The 15,328-nt window shown below is 47.1% G+C and overlaps 1 protein-coding gene across 2 annotated transcripts in view; it reads left to right on the forward strand.

Annotated features, from left to right (window-relative positions):
* The window catches only part of LOC311109315 (receptor-type tyrosine-protein phosphatase U-like), a 100,302-nt gene that overhangs the window by 53,233 nt on the left and 31,741 nt on the right, over positions 1-15,328 (forward strand). The gene's annotated exons all lie outside the window — the stretch shown is intronic.

Consider the following 15,328-nt stretch of genomic DNA (forward strand, 5'->3'; position numbering starts at 1 on the left):
CTGTGTACTACTCCCTTCACAGAACAGCGCAAACCGTCTCTAACCAGAATAGAAAGAGGAGACACATCTCCACATCAACTGTTCTGAGGGGACTGTGTGAATCAGGCCTTCATGGTCGAATTGCTGCAAAGAAACCACTACTAAAGGACACCAATAAGAAGAAGAGACCTGCTTGGGCCAAGAAACACGAGCAATGGACATTAGACCAGTGACAATTTGACCTTTGGTCTGGAGTCCAAATTTGAGATTTTTGGTTCCAACCACCGTATCTTTGTGAGACGCGGTGTGGGTGAACGGATTATCTCTGCATGTGTAGTTCCCACCGTAAAGCATGGAGGAGGAGGTGTTATGGTGTGGGGGTGATTTGCTGGTGACACTCTGTGACTTAACCAGCATGGCTACCGCAGCATTCTGCAGCGATACAACATCCCATCTGGTTTGGCCTTAGTGGGACTATAATTTGTTTTTCAACAGGACAATGACCCAACACACCTCCAGGCTGTGTAAGGGCTATTTTACCAAGAAGGAGAGTGATGGAGTGCTGCATCAGATGACCTGGCCTCCACAATCCCCCGACCTCAACCCAATTGAGATGGTTTGGGATGAGTCGGACGGCAGTGTGAAGGAAAAGTAGCCAACAAGTGCTCAGCATATGTGGGAACTCCTTCAAGGCTGTTGGAAAAGCATTCCAGGTGAAGCTGGTTGAGAGAATGCCAAGAGTGTGCAAAGCTGTCATCAAGGCAAAGGGTGGCTACTTAGGGTTACACTTTTTGGGTTACTACATGATTACATATGTGTTATTTGATAGTTTTTTATGACTTCACTATTATTCTACAATGTAGAAAATAGTAAAAATAAAGACAAACCCTTGAATGAGTAGGTGTGTCCAAACTTTTGACTGGTACTGTATATATACAGTATATATTCTATATATTTATATATGATTCCCAACCCTTGTCCTGGAGAGCTAGACTCCTGCAGGCTTTCCCTCCAACCCTAATCTCTCTATCTCTCATCGGAGTGCATGCTGTGAGTGAATCGTGAAGCAGGAGTGATTGTGAGAGCGACTGGAATTATTTACACTCTATTGGGTTTCGGTGTGTATATATATACAGTGAGGGAAAAAAGTATTTGATCCCCTGCTGATTTTGTACGTTATCCCACTGACAAAGAAATGACCAGTCTATAATTTTAATGGTAGGTTTATTTGAACAGTGAGAGACAGAATAACAACAAATAAATCCAGAAAAATGCATGTCTAAAATGTTATAAATTGATTTGCATTTTAATGAGGGAAATAAGTATTTGACCCCCTCTCAATCAGAAAGATTTCTGGCACCCAGGTGTCTTTTATACAGGTAACGTGCTGAGATTAGGAGCACACTCTTAAAGGGAGTGCTCCTAATCTCAGCGTGTTACCTGTATAAAAGACACCTGTCCACAGAAGCAATCAATCAATCAGATTCCAAACTCTCCACCATGGCCAAGACCATAGAGCTCTCCAAGGATGTCAGGGACAAGATTGTAAACCTACACAAGGCTGGAATGGGCTACAAGACCATTGCCAAGCAGCTTGGTGAGAAGGTTACAACAGTTGGTGCGATTATTCGCAAATGGAAGAAACACAAAATAACTGTCAATCTCCCTCGGCCTGGGGCTCCATGTAAGATCTCACCTCGTGGAGTTGCAATGATCATGAGAACGGTGAGGAATCAGCCTAGAACTACACGGGAGGATCTTGTCAATGATCTCAAGGCAGCTGGGACCATAGTCACCAAGAAAACAATTGGTAACACACTACACCGTGAAGGACTGAAATCCTGCAGCGCCCGCAAGGTCCCCCTGCTCAAGAAAGCACATATGCATGCCCATCTGAAGTTTGCCAATGAACATCTGAATGATTCAGAGGAGAACTGGGTGAAAGTGGTGTGGTCAGATGAGACCAAAATGGAGCTCTTTGGCATCAACTCAACTCGCCGTGTTTGGAGGAGGAGGAATTCTGCCTATGACGCCAAGAACACCATCCCCACCGTCAAACATGGAGGTGGAAACATTATGCTTTGGGGGTGTTTTTCTGCTAAGGGGACAGGACAACTTCACCGCATCAAAGGGACGATGGACGGGGCCATGTACCGTCAAATCTTGGGTGAGAACCTCCTTCCCTCAGCCAGGGCATTGAAAATGGGTCGTGGATGGGTATTCCAGCATGACAATGACCCAAAACACACGGTCAAGGCAACAAAGCAGTGGTTCAAGAAGAAGCACATTAAGGTCCTGGAGTGGCCTAGCCAGTCTCCAGACCTTAATCCCATAGAAAATCTGTGGAGGGAGCTGAAGGTTCGAGTTGCCAAACGTCAGCCTCGAAACCTTAATGACTTGGAGAAGATCTGCAAAGAGGAGTGAGACAAAATCCCTCCTGAGATGTGTGCAAACCTGGTGGCCAACTACAAGAAACGTCTGACCTCTGTGATTGCCAACAAGGGTACTATGTCATGTTTTGCAGAGGGGTCAAATACTTATTTCCCTCATTAAAATCATTAAAATTTATAACATTTTTGACATGCGTTTTTCTGGATTTTTGTTGTTGTTATTCTGTCTCTCACTGTTCAAATAAACCTACCATTAAAATTATAGACTGATCATTTCTTTGTCAGTGGGCAAACATACAAAATCAGCAGGGGATCAAATACTTTTTTCCCCTCACTGTATATTGATTAGTTTAGTTGTTGTAAGGTTATCTTGCCTAACTATCAGTAAGCACGTATAGGGGTGGGGGATCGTTGAGGTTGTTTTTCTCGAGGCACAACCAGCGGGTCGGGCTGGTTGCAATTGTCACTCACGGAGGTTTGGAGTTTGAAAAACTTAGTCGGCGGCATGCAGTAAAGATTCCTGCTGCGGCCGGGTGTTCAGTGGAAGAATGTAGCTTAGCAGTGGGTGCTATCATTGGGTATGATAGCATAAAATCAGCCTCAAGGATGAATAGCGCTGTAGTGATATTCTTAGATTCCATTGAAAAGGTGAATACGATAGTTGAGAGTGGTGTTGTGTTGTGGGAGACACAGACGTTGGTATTTCCTCTTATGAATCCGGCGATGAAAGTTATACTTTCTAACGTACCACTATTTGTTAGAGATGAAGTGTTGGAGCGAGAGTTATCTCGTCATGGTCAACTTGTATCTACAATAAAGAAGGTTATTTTTGGATGCAAATCTCCTTTGCTGAAATATGTTGTGTCTCATAGGAGACAAGTGCATATGATTTTAAAGAAGGACACTGACGAACTGAATTTAGCATTCAGTTTTAAGATTGATGGATTTGATTATGTCTTCTACACTTCTACTGAATCAATGAAATGCTTTGGCTGTGGAAGAGAGGGGCATTTGGTACGTTATTGTCCCAAGAACGAGTGCACAGAGCCCGGTAGCAGCTCCGGTGCTGGTGCAGCTAATGCACCACCGCGAAGGGATGAACATTCTAAGGGTGCAGGGGAAGGGAGAAGGTGGGCAGATGTGGTTGGAAAAGTAGGAAAGGAAGGCAGTGTGGCTATGGAGGCAATTGTGGTAGATCAGAACAAAGAGGGAGGGGAAACAGTCAGTGAGATTGCGACTGCAGTCGCTGAGGTGGTGCTGGAAAATGAAATTGGAGATTGAAGTAATGGAAAAGGAAGCAGCTGTTTTCAAAGTACAGAGGAGTAAGAGGAAGAATTTAAGGGGTGGTGAAGGGTCTAATTCTAAGAGGAAGGTAGAGATTGATAAATCAGTTGAGGATAAACAGGTTGTAGAGATAGTGGAGTTTTCTTCTGGGGAGGATAGCGAGAGTGAGTCATCTGACGTGTCACAACAAAATAGCAAGATAAATGGGGTGGAAGGGACGTATGGGATTGAGAAGGTACGTCAATTTCTGAAGTTGACAAAAGGGAAGAAATATATGCAGGATTATAATGTAACAGATTGTTTTCCTGAAAGTGAATTGTTTATTGAATCAGCAAAGTTTCTGATGTCAAAAATAACAGGGGGAGGTTTGACAAGCCCTGAAATTGCTAGACTCAAGAAAGTGGTCACGAGAGTGATAAGTGATGTAAATTCTAAAGAAAATTAAGAGTTCAGTCGCAGCCTTAACTCTGTAAAGAGATGTGGTTTCTGTGTCTTCCTCTGTATAAAAAAAAAAAAACATGAGCAGTTTTAAGACTTCTTCTTTAAACGTAAATGGGGCGAGAGACGTTAAAAAAATAGCCATAGTGTATGAGTTAATTAGGGGAAAGGGAAGTGACATAAGTTTTCTACAAGAAACGCATAGTAATTTGGAAAATGAAGTTATGTGGCAACAGGAGTGGGGGGGGGGGGGGGGGAGAGGGGACAGTGGTGTGTAGTCATAAGTGGTGTGTGGTCCTCTGTAGCTCAATTGGTAGAGCATGGCGCTTGTAACGCCAGGGTAGTGGGTTCGATCCCCGGGACCACCCATACGTAAAAATGAATGCACACATGACTGTAAGTCGCTTTGGATAAAAACATCTGCTAAATGGCATATTAATAATAATATTTAATAAAAAGTGGGGGTGTGGCCATCTTGTTCTCAAAAGGGTTTTTGCCTTTGTCATATGAGGTTGAAGAGGTAGTTGAGGGGAGGTTATTAAAAGTTAGAGCGCGGTATGAAAACATCACTATGTGTCTGATAAATGTATATGCCCCAGTGGTGGCAGTTGAGAGGGTATGTTTTTTAGAGACATTATCAAATACCATTGAGAAATGTAATACTGAAGATTATTTATTTATTGCTGGAGATTTTAACTGCACAGTCAGTGATTTAGATAGAAATCACAAAGAACCTCATTGTAACACATGAACTGTGTGATATTTGGCGGAGTCAACGTGGAGGCACGAGACAGTACACCTGGGCCCATGTGAGAGAGAACACCATCTCTATGGCCAGGTTAGATAGGTTTTATTGTTTTGAGCATCAATCTCAGGTCTATAAATCAAGTGTGATAACCCCAGTGGAATTTTATGATCATTGTTTAATAACAGAGGTGGTGTTCATTAACGCTGTAAAACCCAAAAGTGCATACTGGCATTTTAATATAACTTTATTGAGTGATGCTCACTTCAGGAAATGTTTTAGTTTTTTCTGGGAGAGGTGGAGGTCTCAAAAGGCCAGTTTTGTATCCCTTCAACAGTGGTGGGATATAGGGAAAATCCAGATTCAACAATTCTGTAATCAATACACAAGGAATGTCACCAAAGACATCACCAGATCAATGAAAGCCCTAGAGTCTGAAATAGTGGAACTCCTGACGTTGGTTGAGACCACAGGAGATCGAGGCCATACTCAGGCCCTCAAGAGGAAAACAGTGGCATTGGCAGACCTTCTGGGTATCAGAGCACAGGGGGCATTGGTGAGAAGTAAGTTTCAGGGAATCTCTGAAATGGATGCCTCATCCAAATTTTTCTTTGGTTTAGAGAAAAAGAATGGACAAAGAAGTATTATTAATTGTCTCAAATCAGCTGTTGGACTGGAGCTCACTAGCCCTAGTGAAATTAGAAAGAGGGCAGTAGAGTTCTATGCTGAGCTCTACAAGTGTGAGTACAAAGAGGATAAAACAGTGACACAGCAGTTCCTTGATGGGCTCCCACAGGTGGCTGCAGAAGCTCAGGTTGAGCTAGAGCAACCATTGTCTCTGCAGGAGCTATACACTGCATTAAAAGGCATGGAAAATGAAAGGGCACCAGGCATTGATAGGCTTCCCGTTGACTTTTTTCGGAGAGGATTGGCTAGCAGTAGTTAATGATAGTTTGACCGGAGGGTTACTACCGATAAGCTGCAGAAGGGCTGTCCTCACCCTACGGCCCAAAAAGGGTGACCCTAGGGAGGTGAAGAACTGGAGGCCAGTGGCTTTATTGTGCACTGATTATAAGATCCTGTCAAAGGCTTTGTCCAACAGGCTGAGGGAGGTGATGGGGCAAATCATACATACAGTGGGGGAAAAAAGTATTTAGTCAGCCACCAATTGTGCAAGTTCTCCCACTTAAAAAGATGAGAGAGGCCTGTAATATTCATCATAGGTACACGTCAACTATGACAGACAAAATGAGTAAAAAAATTCCAGAAAATCACATTGTAGGATTTTTCATGAATTTATTTGCAAATTATGGTGGAAAATATGTATTTAGTCAATAACAAAAGTTTCTCAATACTTTGTTATATACCCTTTGTTGGCAATGACACAGGTCAAACGTTTTCTGTAAGTCTTCACAAGGTTTTCACACACTGTTGCTGGTATTTTGGCCCATTCCTCCATGCAGATCTCCTCCAGAGCAGTGATGTTTTGGGGCTGTCGCTGGGCAATACGGACTTTCAACTCCCTCCAAAGATTTTCTATGGGGTTGAGATCTGGACACTGGCAAGGCCACTCCAGGACCTTGAAATGCTTCTTACGAAGCCACTCCTTCGTTACCCGGGCGGTGTGTTTGGGATCATTGTCATGCTGAAAGACCCAGCCACGTTTCATCTTCAATGCCCTTGCTGATGGAAGGAGGTTTTCACTCAAAATCTCACGATACATGGCCCCATTCATTCTTTCCTTTACACGGATCAGTCGTCCTGGTCCCTTTGCAGAAAAACAGCCCCAAAGCATGATGTTTCCACCCCCATGCTTCACAGTAGGTATGGTGTTCTTTGGATGCAACTCAGCATTCTTTGTCCTCCAAACACGACGAGTTGAGTTTTTACCAAAAAGTTCTATTTTGGTTTCATCTGACCATATGACATTCTCCCAATCCTCTTCTGGATCATCCAAATGCACTCTAGCAAACTTCAGACGGGCCTGGACATGTACTGGCTTAAGCAGGGGGACACGTCTGGCACTGCAGGATTTGAGTCCCTGGCGGCGTAGTGTGTTACTGATGGTAGGCTTTGTTACTTTGGTCCCAGCTCTCTGCAGGTCATTCACTAGGTCCCCCCGTGTGGTTCTGGGATTTCTGCTCACCGTTCTTGTGATCATTTTGACCCCACGGGGTGAGATCTTGCGTGGAGCCCCAGATCGAGGGAGATTATCAGTGGTCTTGTATGTCTTCCATTTCCTAATAATTGCTCCCACAGTTGATTTCTTCAAACCAAGCTGCTTACCTATTGCAGATTCAGTCTTCCCAGCCTGGTGCAGGTCTACAATTTTGTTTCTGGTGTCCTTTGACAGCTCTTTGGTCTTGGCCATAGTGGAGTTTGGAGTGTGACTGTTTGAGGTTGTGGACAAGTGTCTTTTATACTGATAACAAGTTCAAACAGGTGCCATTAATACAGGTAACGAGTGGAGGACAGAGGAGCCTCTTAAAGACGAAGTTACAGGTCTGTGAGAGCCAGAAATCTTGCTTCTTTGTAGGTGACCAAATACTTATTTTCCACCATAATTTGCAAATAAATTCATTAAAAATCCTACAATGTGATTTTCTGGATTTTTCTTTCTCAATTTGTCTGTTTTGAAAATTTGAAAATTACAGGCCTCTCTCATCTTTTTAAGTGGGAGAACTTGCACAATTGGTGGCTGACTAAATATTTTTTTCCCCCACTGTACGGACCAGTCCTACTGTGTTCCCGGCAGGCAGATAGGGGATAACATTTGTCTGATTCAGGATTTTTTGGACGTCTCTAGGGCTATTGGGTTGGATGCTGGTCTAATTTCAATTGATCAGGAAAAGGCATTTGACCGAGTTGAACATCAATACTTATGGCACACTTTTGAGGCGTTTGGTTTCAGCTCTGGTTTTATTGCTATGATAAGGATGATATATGGTGACATTGAAAGTGTATCGAAAGTTAACGGTGGTTTGAGTGCTCCTTTTAAAGTGTGTAGAGGTATTTGGCAGGGATGTTCTTTGTCGGGAATGTTATATGCCATTGCTATAGAGCCACTACTAAATAGCATTATAAGTCGCATTGAAGGGGTGTACCTTTCAGAGGATATTCTTCCTATTCGTCTCTCAGCCTATGCTGATGATGTAGTTATTTTAGTGAAAAATCAAGCGGAGGTGGACAGTTTGAGTCTAATGGTTGATCGTTTTAGGGGAATATCCTCTGCAAAGATAAATTGGGAAAAAAGTTGTGCTTTACAGATTGGAGAATGGTCTGGAGGGATCATGTCTTTGCCAGGGGTGATGAAATGGTGGAAGGGAGGATGAGGAGATGGTGTTGGTTGTTATCTCGTATATCATATAGGGGGCGCACTATTATAGTTAACAATGTGATTGCCTCTGCACTGTGGCATCGGTTGTCAGTTTTAGAGCCACCATCTGGCCTTCTGGCTAAGATACAGGCGATTATTGTAGATTTATTTTGGGATAAATATCATTGGGTTCCACAAAGTGTTTTGTATTTGTCAAAAGAGGAGGGGGGACAAGGTCTTGTACATCTTGCTAGTAGGGCTGCTGCTTTCTGGTTTCAGTTTATTCAAAGGTTGCTTTATGGACCGGAGAATTTGGTTTGGAGAGGGGTGGCAGGTCTTGTATTACAGCAGGTTGGGGGATTAGGTTTAAAGAAGGCTTTATTTTTGGTTGATAGTAGCCAGATTTCTAGGGAGGGAGTACCTCTGTTTTACAGAGGCCTTCTTAGGGAGTGGAGCATAATGAAGGTGTCCAGACGCATTTTAGCGGAGTCAGTGCATTGGCTGTTGGAGGAACCTCTGGTGTACGGGGCAAGACTGGATTGTACAACTGCAGCTGTTCCACATTTCTCCAAGATTCTTGTGAAGGGCAAAATCATCACCTTAAAACAGTTAATGGCCATGGCTGGGCCCACCTTAATGGATGGAAGACGGGTGGCTGAACATTTGGGGGTGAGGTCGGAAAGGATTGTCGGACATCTGCTGGGAAGCTGCAGGAAGGCTCTGTCAGCAGAAGAGTGGGGTATTCTTAAGAGCCACAAGAAGAAGGTACAAGATGAAAACGTCTCATTTCCAAGACTAGGGATTACACCCAATATCACAGTCAGAAAGAAAGGCATTATTACTGGATTTGAGAGGGTTGGAAGAGGTGGGTTTGGATGAGGTGAATGGGAAAGACTTATATAGGGGGTGTGTCAAGGTGTTTAATAAAGATACATTGAAAAATAGAAAAGACACTCCATGGAGGGTAAAATTGGGCATTGATGACAAGGTAAAGCCAGCATGGAAAGCAGTGTACAAGCCTCTGTTACAAAAGGGTACTGGTGATATGCAATGGGGGGTTTTGCATGGCATCATTGCAGTTAATGCTTTTGTATCTTTTATTAACTCATATGTTGGAGATGGATGTCCTTTTTGTAATATAAGAGAAACTATTTTTCACTGTTTTATGGAGTGTGAGAGGATAAAACCTATCTTGGAAATGCTGGAGTCTTTTTTGAAAGCTGTAGGGGAGATTTTCAATAACACAGTTTTTTTTTCTCTCTCTCTCTCTCTCTCTCTCTCTCTCTCTCTCTCTCTCTCTCTCTCACACACACACACAGGCGCTACATCATGTCCTGTGTCTGGGTAGATTTTTCTACAACCTGAACCCCACTTCTCTCTACAGTTAGTCACATGTACCTGTACATAGGCCTACTGATTGTGATTATGTTACAGCACAGTAGCTGTAGCTCTCTGTGAAGTCTCTGTGTCTCTCCTCCCCCCAGTCTGTGGATAGTTCTCCTTCTCCCTCCATGAATTCAGAACCTAGATCATGGATTCCCTGTCACGATTGTCGTATTGAACAGACCAAGGCGCAGCGTGATGAACGAACATGTTTAACTTTATTATCTTTAGTGATAATTGAACACAATCAACAAAACAAGAAACGACTCGTGAAGTCCACGGTAACAATGACCGAACACGGAACAAGAACCCACAAACACAAAGGGAAAACCGACAGTTTAAATATGGCTCCCAATCAGAGACAACCAACGACAGCTGACACTCGTTGCCTCTGATTGGGAGTCACTCTAGCCAACATAGAAATAAACACAACAGAATTACCAACATAGAAATAAACACATAGAATGAACACACCCTGGCTCAACATATAGAGTCCCAGAGCCAGGGTGTGACAGTACCCCCCCCTAAAGGCGCGGACTGCGACCGCGCCTCAACCTGAACAAAACAGGGGAGGGCTGGGCGGGCATACCTCCTCGGCGGCGGTTCTGGCTCCGGCCTTGACCACCACCCTCCAATAAACCCCCCATAGCGCCCCTGGTCCAGTCTGGCCCCGCCGGCTGGAGCTGAACTGGACTTAGCAGGAGCGGTTAGCTTCAGCTCCATAGTGGAGCAGTTGACCGGTACCTTACCAGGCACCGGTGACCCAGGCACGGGTTGTGCTGGACTGACGACGCGCACCCCTGGCTTGGTGCGTGGAGGAGGAACGGGCCTTACCAGGCTGACGACGCGCACCCCTGGCTTGGTGCGTGGAGGAGGAACGGGCCTTACCAGGCTGACGACTCGCACCCCTGCCTTAGTGCGTGGAGGAGGAACGGGCCTTACCAGGCTGACGACTCGCACCCCTGGCTTAGTGCGTGGAGGAGGAACGGGCCTTACCAGGCTGACGACTCGCACCCCTGGCTTGGTGCGTGGAGGAGGGACGGGCCTTACCAGGCTGACGTCTCGCACCCCTGGCTTAGTGCGAGTAGCAGGAACAGGCCTTACCAGGCTGACGTCTCGCACCCCTGGCTTAGTGCGAGTAGCAGGAACAGGCCTTACCAGGCTGACGTCTCGCACCCCTGGCTTAGTGCGAGTAGCAGGAACAGGCCGGGCCGGGCTGGTGACGCGCACCGTAGACTTGGTGCGAGTGGCAGGAACAGGCCGGGCCGGGCTGGCGACGCGCACCGTAGACTTGGTGCGAGTGGCAGGAACAGGCCGGGCCGGGCTGGCGACGCGCACCGTAGACTTGGTGCGAGTGGCAGGAACAGGCCGGGCCGGGCTGGCGACGCGCACCGTAGACTTGGTGCGAGTGGCAGGAACAGGCCGGGCCGGGCTGGCGACGCGCACCGTAGACTTGGTGGGAGTGGCAGGAACAGGCCGGGCCGGGCTGGCGACGCGCCCCGTAGACTTGGTGCGAGTGGCAGGAACAGGCCGGGCCGGGCTGGCGACGCACACCGTAGGCTTGGTGCGTGGAGCAGGGACAGGCCGGACCGGGCTGGCGACGCACACCGTAGGCTTGGTGCGTGGAGCAGGGACTGGCCGGACTGGGCTGGCGACGCACACCGTAGGCTTGGTGCGTGGAGCAGGAACAGGCCGAACCGGGCTGTGGAGACGGATAGGAGACCTGGAGTGAAGAGCGGCCACAACCCGTCCTGGCTGAATGCCTACCCTCACACACTCTGTGTGAGGCATCCGCACAGGACGTACAGGGCGGTGTATCCGTAACCTGGTGGCCTTCTGAATCCGCCCCTTTTTTGCCTCCGTCAGCCCCGTCGTCCATGCCGTGTGCCCCCCCCTAAAAATGTTCTGGGGTTGCCTCTCGCCTGTCCGACGTTGACCCGTTTGGCGCCGCTGCTCCTCTCTACGGCGCGCCTCCACCGTCTCTTCTCCCGGCGCTTCCTCCCATGTCCAGCCCAAGAGCTGCCCCTGGACACGCTGCTTGGTCGTTGCATGGTGGGTTCTTCTGGTGGGTTCTTCTTTCACGATCGTCGTATTGAACAGACCAAGGCGCAGCGTGATGAACGAACATGTTTAACTTTATTATCTTTAGTGATAATAGAACACAATCAACAAAACAAGAAACGACTCGTGAAGTCCACGGTAACAATGACCGAACACGGAACAAGAACCCACAAACACAAAGGGAAAATAGACAGTATAAATATGGCTCCCAATTGTCACGATCGTCAGGGAGAGAAGTAGACCAATGCGCAGCGTGTTGAACGAACATGTTTAGACTTTATTTAATTAAAGCACGAACAAAACAATAAACGACTCGTAACGTCCAACGGTAACAAAGACCGACACGGAACAAAAACCCACAAACACAAAGGGAAAACAGACAGTTTAAATATGGCTCCCAATCAGAGACAACCAGCCAACAGCTGACACTCGTTGCCTCTGATTGGGAGTCACTCAGGCAAAACATAGAAATAGACGAACTAGAACCCCCAACATAGAAACACACCACATAGAACAAACACACCCTGGCTCAACAACTAGAGTCCCATAGCCAGGGTGTGACAGTACCCCCCCCTAAAGGCGCGGACTGCGACCGCGCCTCAACTAAAACAAAACAGGGGAGGGCTGGGCGGGCATACCTCCTCGGTGGCGGTTCTGGCTCCGGCCTTGACCCCCACTCCTTCTCTAACCCCCCAAAGTACCCCTGGTCCGGTCTGGCCCTGCTGACCAGAGCTGCACTGAACGCTGGTGGAGCGGATTGCTCTAGCTCCGGCGTGACGCAGCACCTGACCGGTGCCGGACCCGCCACCGGTGGAACAGGCACGGGCCGTGCCGGACTGACGACGCACACCACTGGCTTGGTGTGGGGAGCAGGAGCGGGCCGAGCCGGGCTGACGAAACGCACCACTGACTTGGTGCGGGGAGCAGGAGCGGGCCGAACCGGGCTGACGAAGCGCACCACTGACTTGGTGCGGGGAGCAGGAACGGGCCGTGCCGGGCTGACGACGCGCACCACTGACTTGGTGCGGGGAGCAGGAACGGGCCGGACAGGGCTGACGAAACGCACCACTGACTTGGTGCGGGGAGCAGGAATGGGCCGGACTGGGCTGGCGACGCGCACCACAGACTTGGTGCGGAGAGCAGGAACGGGCCGGACAGGGCTGACGAAACGCACCACAGACTTGGTGCGGGGAGCAGGAATGGGCCGGGCCGAGCTGGCGATGCGCACCGTAGACTTGGTGCGAGTGGCAGGAACAGGCCGGACCGTACTGGGAACACACACCACTGGCCCTACGTGGGGATCAGGAACAGGCCGGACCGGACTGGCAACACACGCCAGTACCTCTCGCCGTGCCTCTACATCTTCCACCCCCTCTTCGACCAGTGGCCCCCGTAACCTGGCGGCCTCCTCTGCCAATCCGCTGGGCCGCTCTGCCGCGGTCTCCTGCTGGCCCGTCGTCCACGGCGTTAGCCCCCCCCTAAAAATGTTCTGGGGGTCTCTCTTCCCCGTGGGCCAGGCCTCTATATTTCTCGCCCAACTCTCGCTCTCCTGCTTCCAACTCCAGCCATTCTGCTCCTCCTTTGGCTTGACCCAGTCGAGACTCTTCCTCCACTGTTCCCAAGTCCACCCTCTCTGCTCCTCACTAGGCTTGACCCAGTCGAGGTTGCCACGGAGATCTGCTAGCGATCTCCCTGGTGATGGCTCCTGGACACGCTGCTTGGTCCAGTCTTGGTGGGTTTTTCTGTCACGATCGTCAGGGAGAGAAGTAGACCAATGCGCAGCGTGTTGAACGAACATGTTTAGACTTTATTTAATTAAAGCACGAACAAAACAATAAACGACTCGTAACGTCCAACGGTAACAAAGACCGACACGGAACAAAAACCCACAAACACAAAGGGAAAACAGACAGTTTAAATATGGCTCCCAATCAGAGACAACCAGCCAACAGCTGACACTCGTTGCCTCTGATTGGGAGTCACTCAGGCAAAACATAGAAATAGACGAACTAGAACCCCCAACATAGAAACACACCACATAGAACAAACACACCCTGGCTCAACAACTAGAGTCCCATAGCCAGGGTGTGACACCAATCAGAGACAACCAACGACAGCTGACACTCGTTGCCTCTGATTGGGAGTCACTCTAGCCAACATAGAAATAAACACACCAGAATTACCAACATAGAAATAAACACATAGAATGAACACACCCTGGCTCAACATATAGAGTCCCAGAGCCAGGGTGTGACATTCCCCAAACACACCCTCATACACATACTCCTACACACACATAGTCATACACACACATAATCATACACACACACTGACACAGATATATATTATTTATTATTTCTTAGCTCTGATCTTATTAGTTTAGTATATGTCTTTCCCTCTTTCTTTTTGGTCCCAATTCCCGCCCCTCCACACAATAACATTTTCAGCTTACTTGCTCTTCTAAAACCTATCTCTCTCTTTCTCTCACCCTCTCTCTCTCTTTCTCTCACCCTCTCTCTCTCTTTCTCTCACCCTCTCTCTCTCTCTACTCTCTCTATCTCTCTCTCCATCTCTCTCTCATGCACTCTCTTTCTATCTCTCCCTCTTTCCCTAACTCTCTCTCTCGCTCTCACACAAACACTTATACAGTATACACACACTTATGCATACATATTACATAGCCACTGGCATACAAAAATGTAGCTCTGTTCTGTAACTGAGGCAGACTGAATACGTTTTAGAATTCATGGTAAAAAAGCAAGTAGGCCAGATGAGGTTGAAGGTTGAACTAACACTGTGTGTATATATGTATAGGTGTGTGTAGGCACTGTTGAGGTAGGAACACAGCACAGAAACACTGCACTCAACCACTGCTAGTGGCAGGGAGAACAATACTCATCCCTGACAGTTAGTCTGTGCCTTTAGCACCCCTGTTCTCAAAGATGGCCAAGGTTTTCCTCTCCTCTCTTCTCCCTGTTGTACCCAACAGCCTTCACAACAGAGCCTTGTAGAAAGCAGGGTCTGCCCTGGGGCTACAGCAGCAGCTATCACACTGTTTTATCAGCTTCATGTTGTTAAGACAAACTGTGAAGTAAACTGCAGAAACAACAACCCCCCTTGGGTTTCTATGCTAACTACAGCAGCCTCTGGAAACAGATTGAATGAATGCACACTGTGGTTGCAGAGTATATTTTACGATATACCAGTATGATGCACGGACCAGGTTGGGTTTTTACTTTACCTTCGATAACGGTATTTGAATGTTTTTTTTGTTAAATGTGATATGCCGTGTGTAACGTCCATTTTTATAGTTTACTCCGCTACTTGAGTCATCTCTCTCTGCTTGCTAATAAATGTACTGAGTCAGAGCAAACGTAACTAGCTATACAGCCTGATAATATCAGTGATGGTGTAGACCTAAATCAGCATGTTGTTTGTGCAACAGTATCTTCTAAATCAAAGAGGAATACGCAAAGCATGAATATGTTATCTATATGAAGTAGCTAAGAGAAAACATTAAATGTAGCCAAAGATTATAGGGTCCCCTAGGAAACACTTATCAACACTTTGGTTCCTACAGTGTCACAATAACTCCTCCCTGGCATTTTCATTAATTGTCATGTCAAACAACACTGTATTCAAAGTGCCCACTAACATATTCTAACTATAGAATTAGAATAATAAGTTGATTTCCATGATTCCAACAGTTCATCCAAGTGTTTTGATCTAAAT

This window comes from Coregonus lavaretus, assembly GCF_964263955.1.
Source record: "Coregonus lavaretus genome assembly, chromosome: 3".
Taxonomy (NCBI): domain Eukaryota; kingdom Metazoa; phylum Chordata; class Actinopteri; order Salmoniformes; family Salmonidae; genus Coregonus; species Coregonus lavaretus.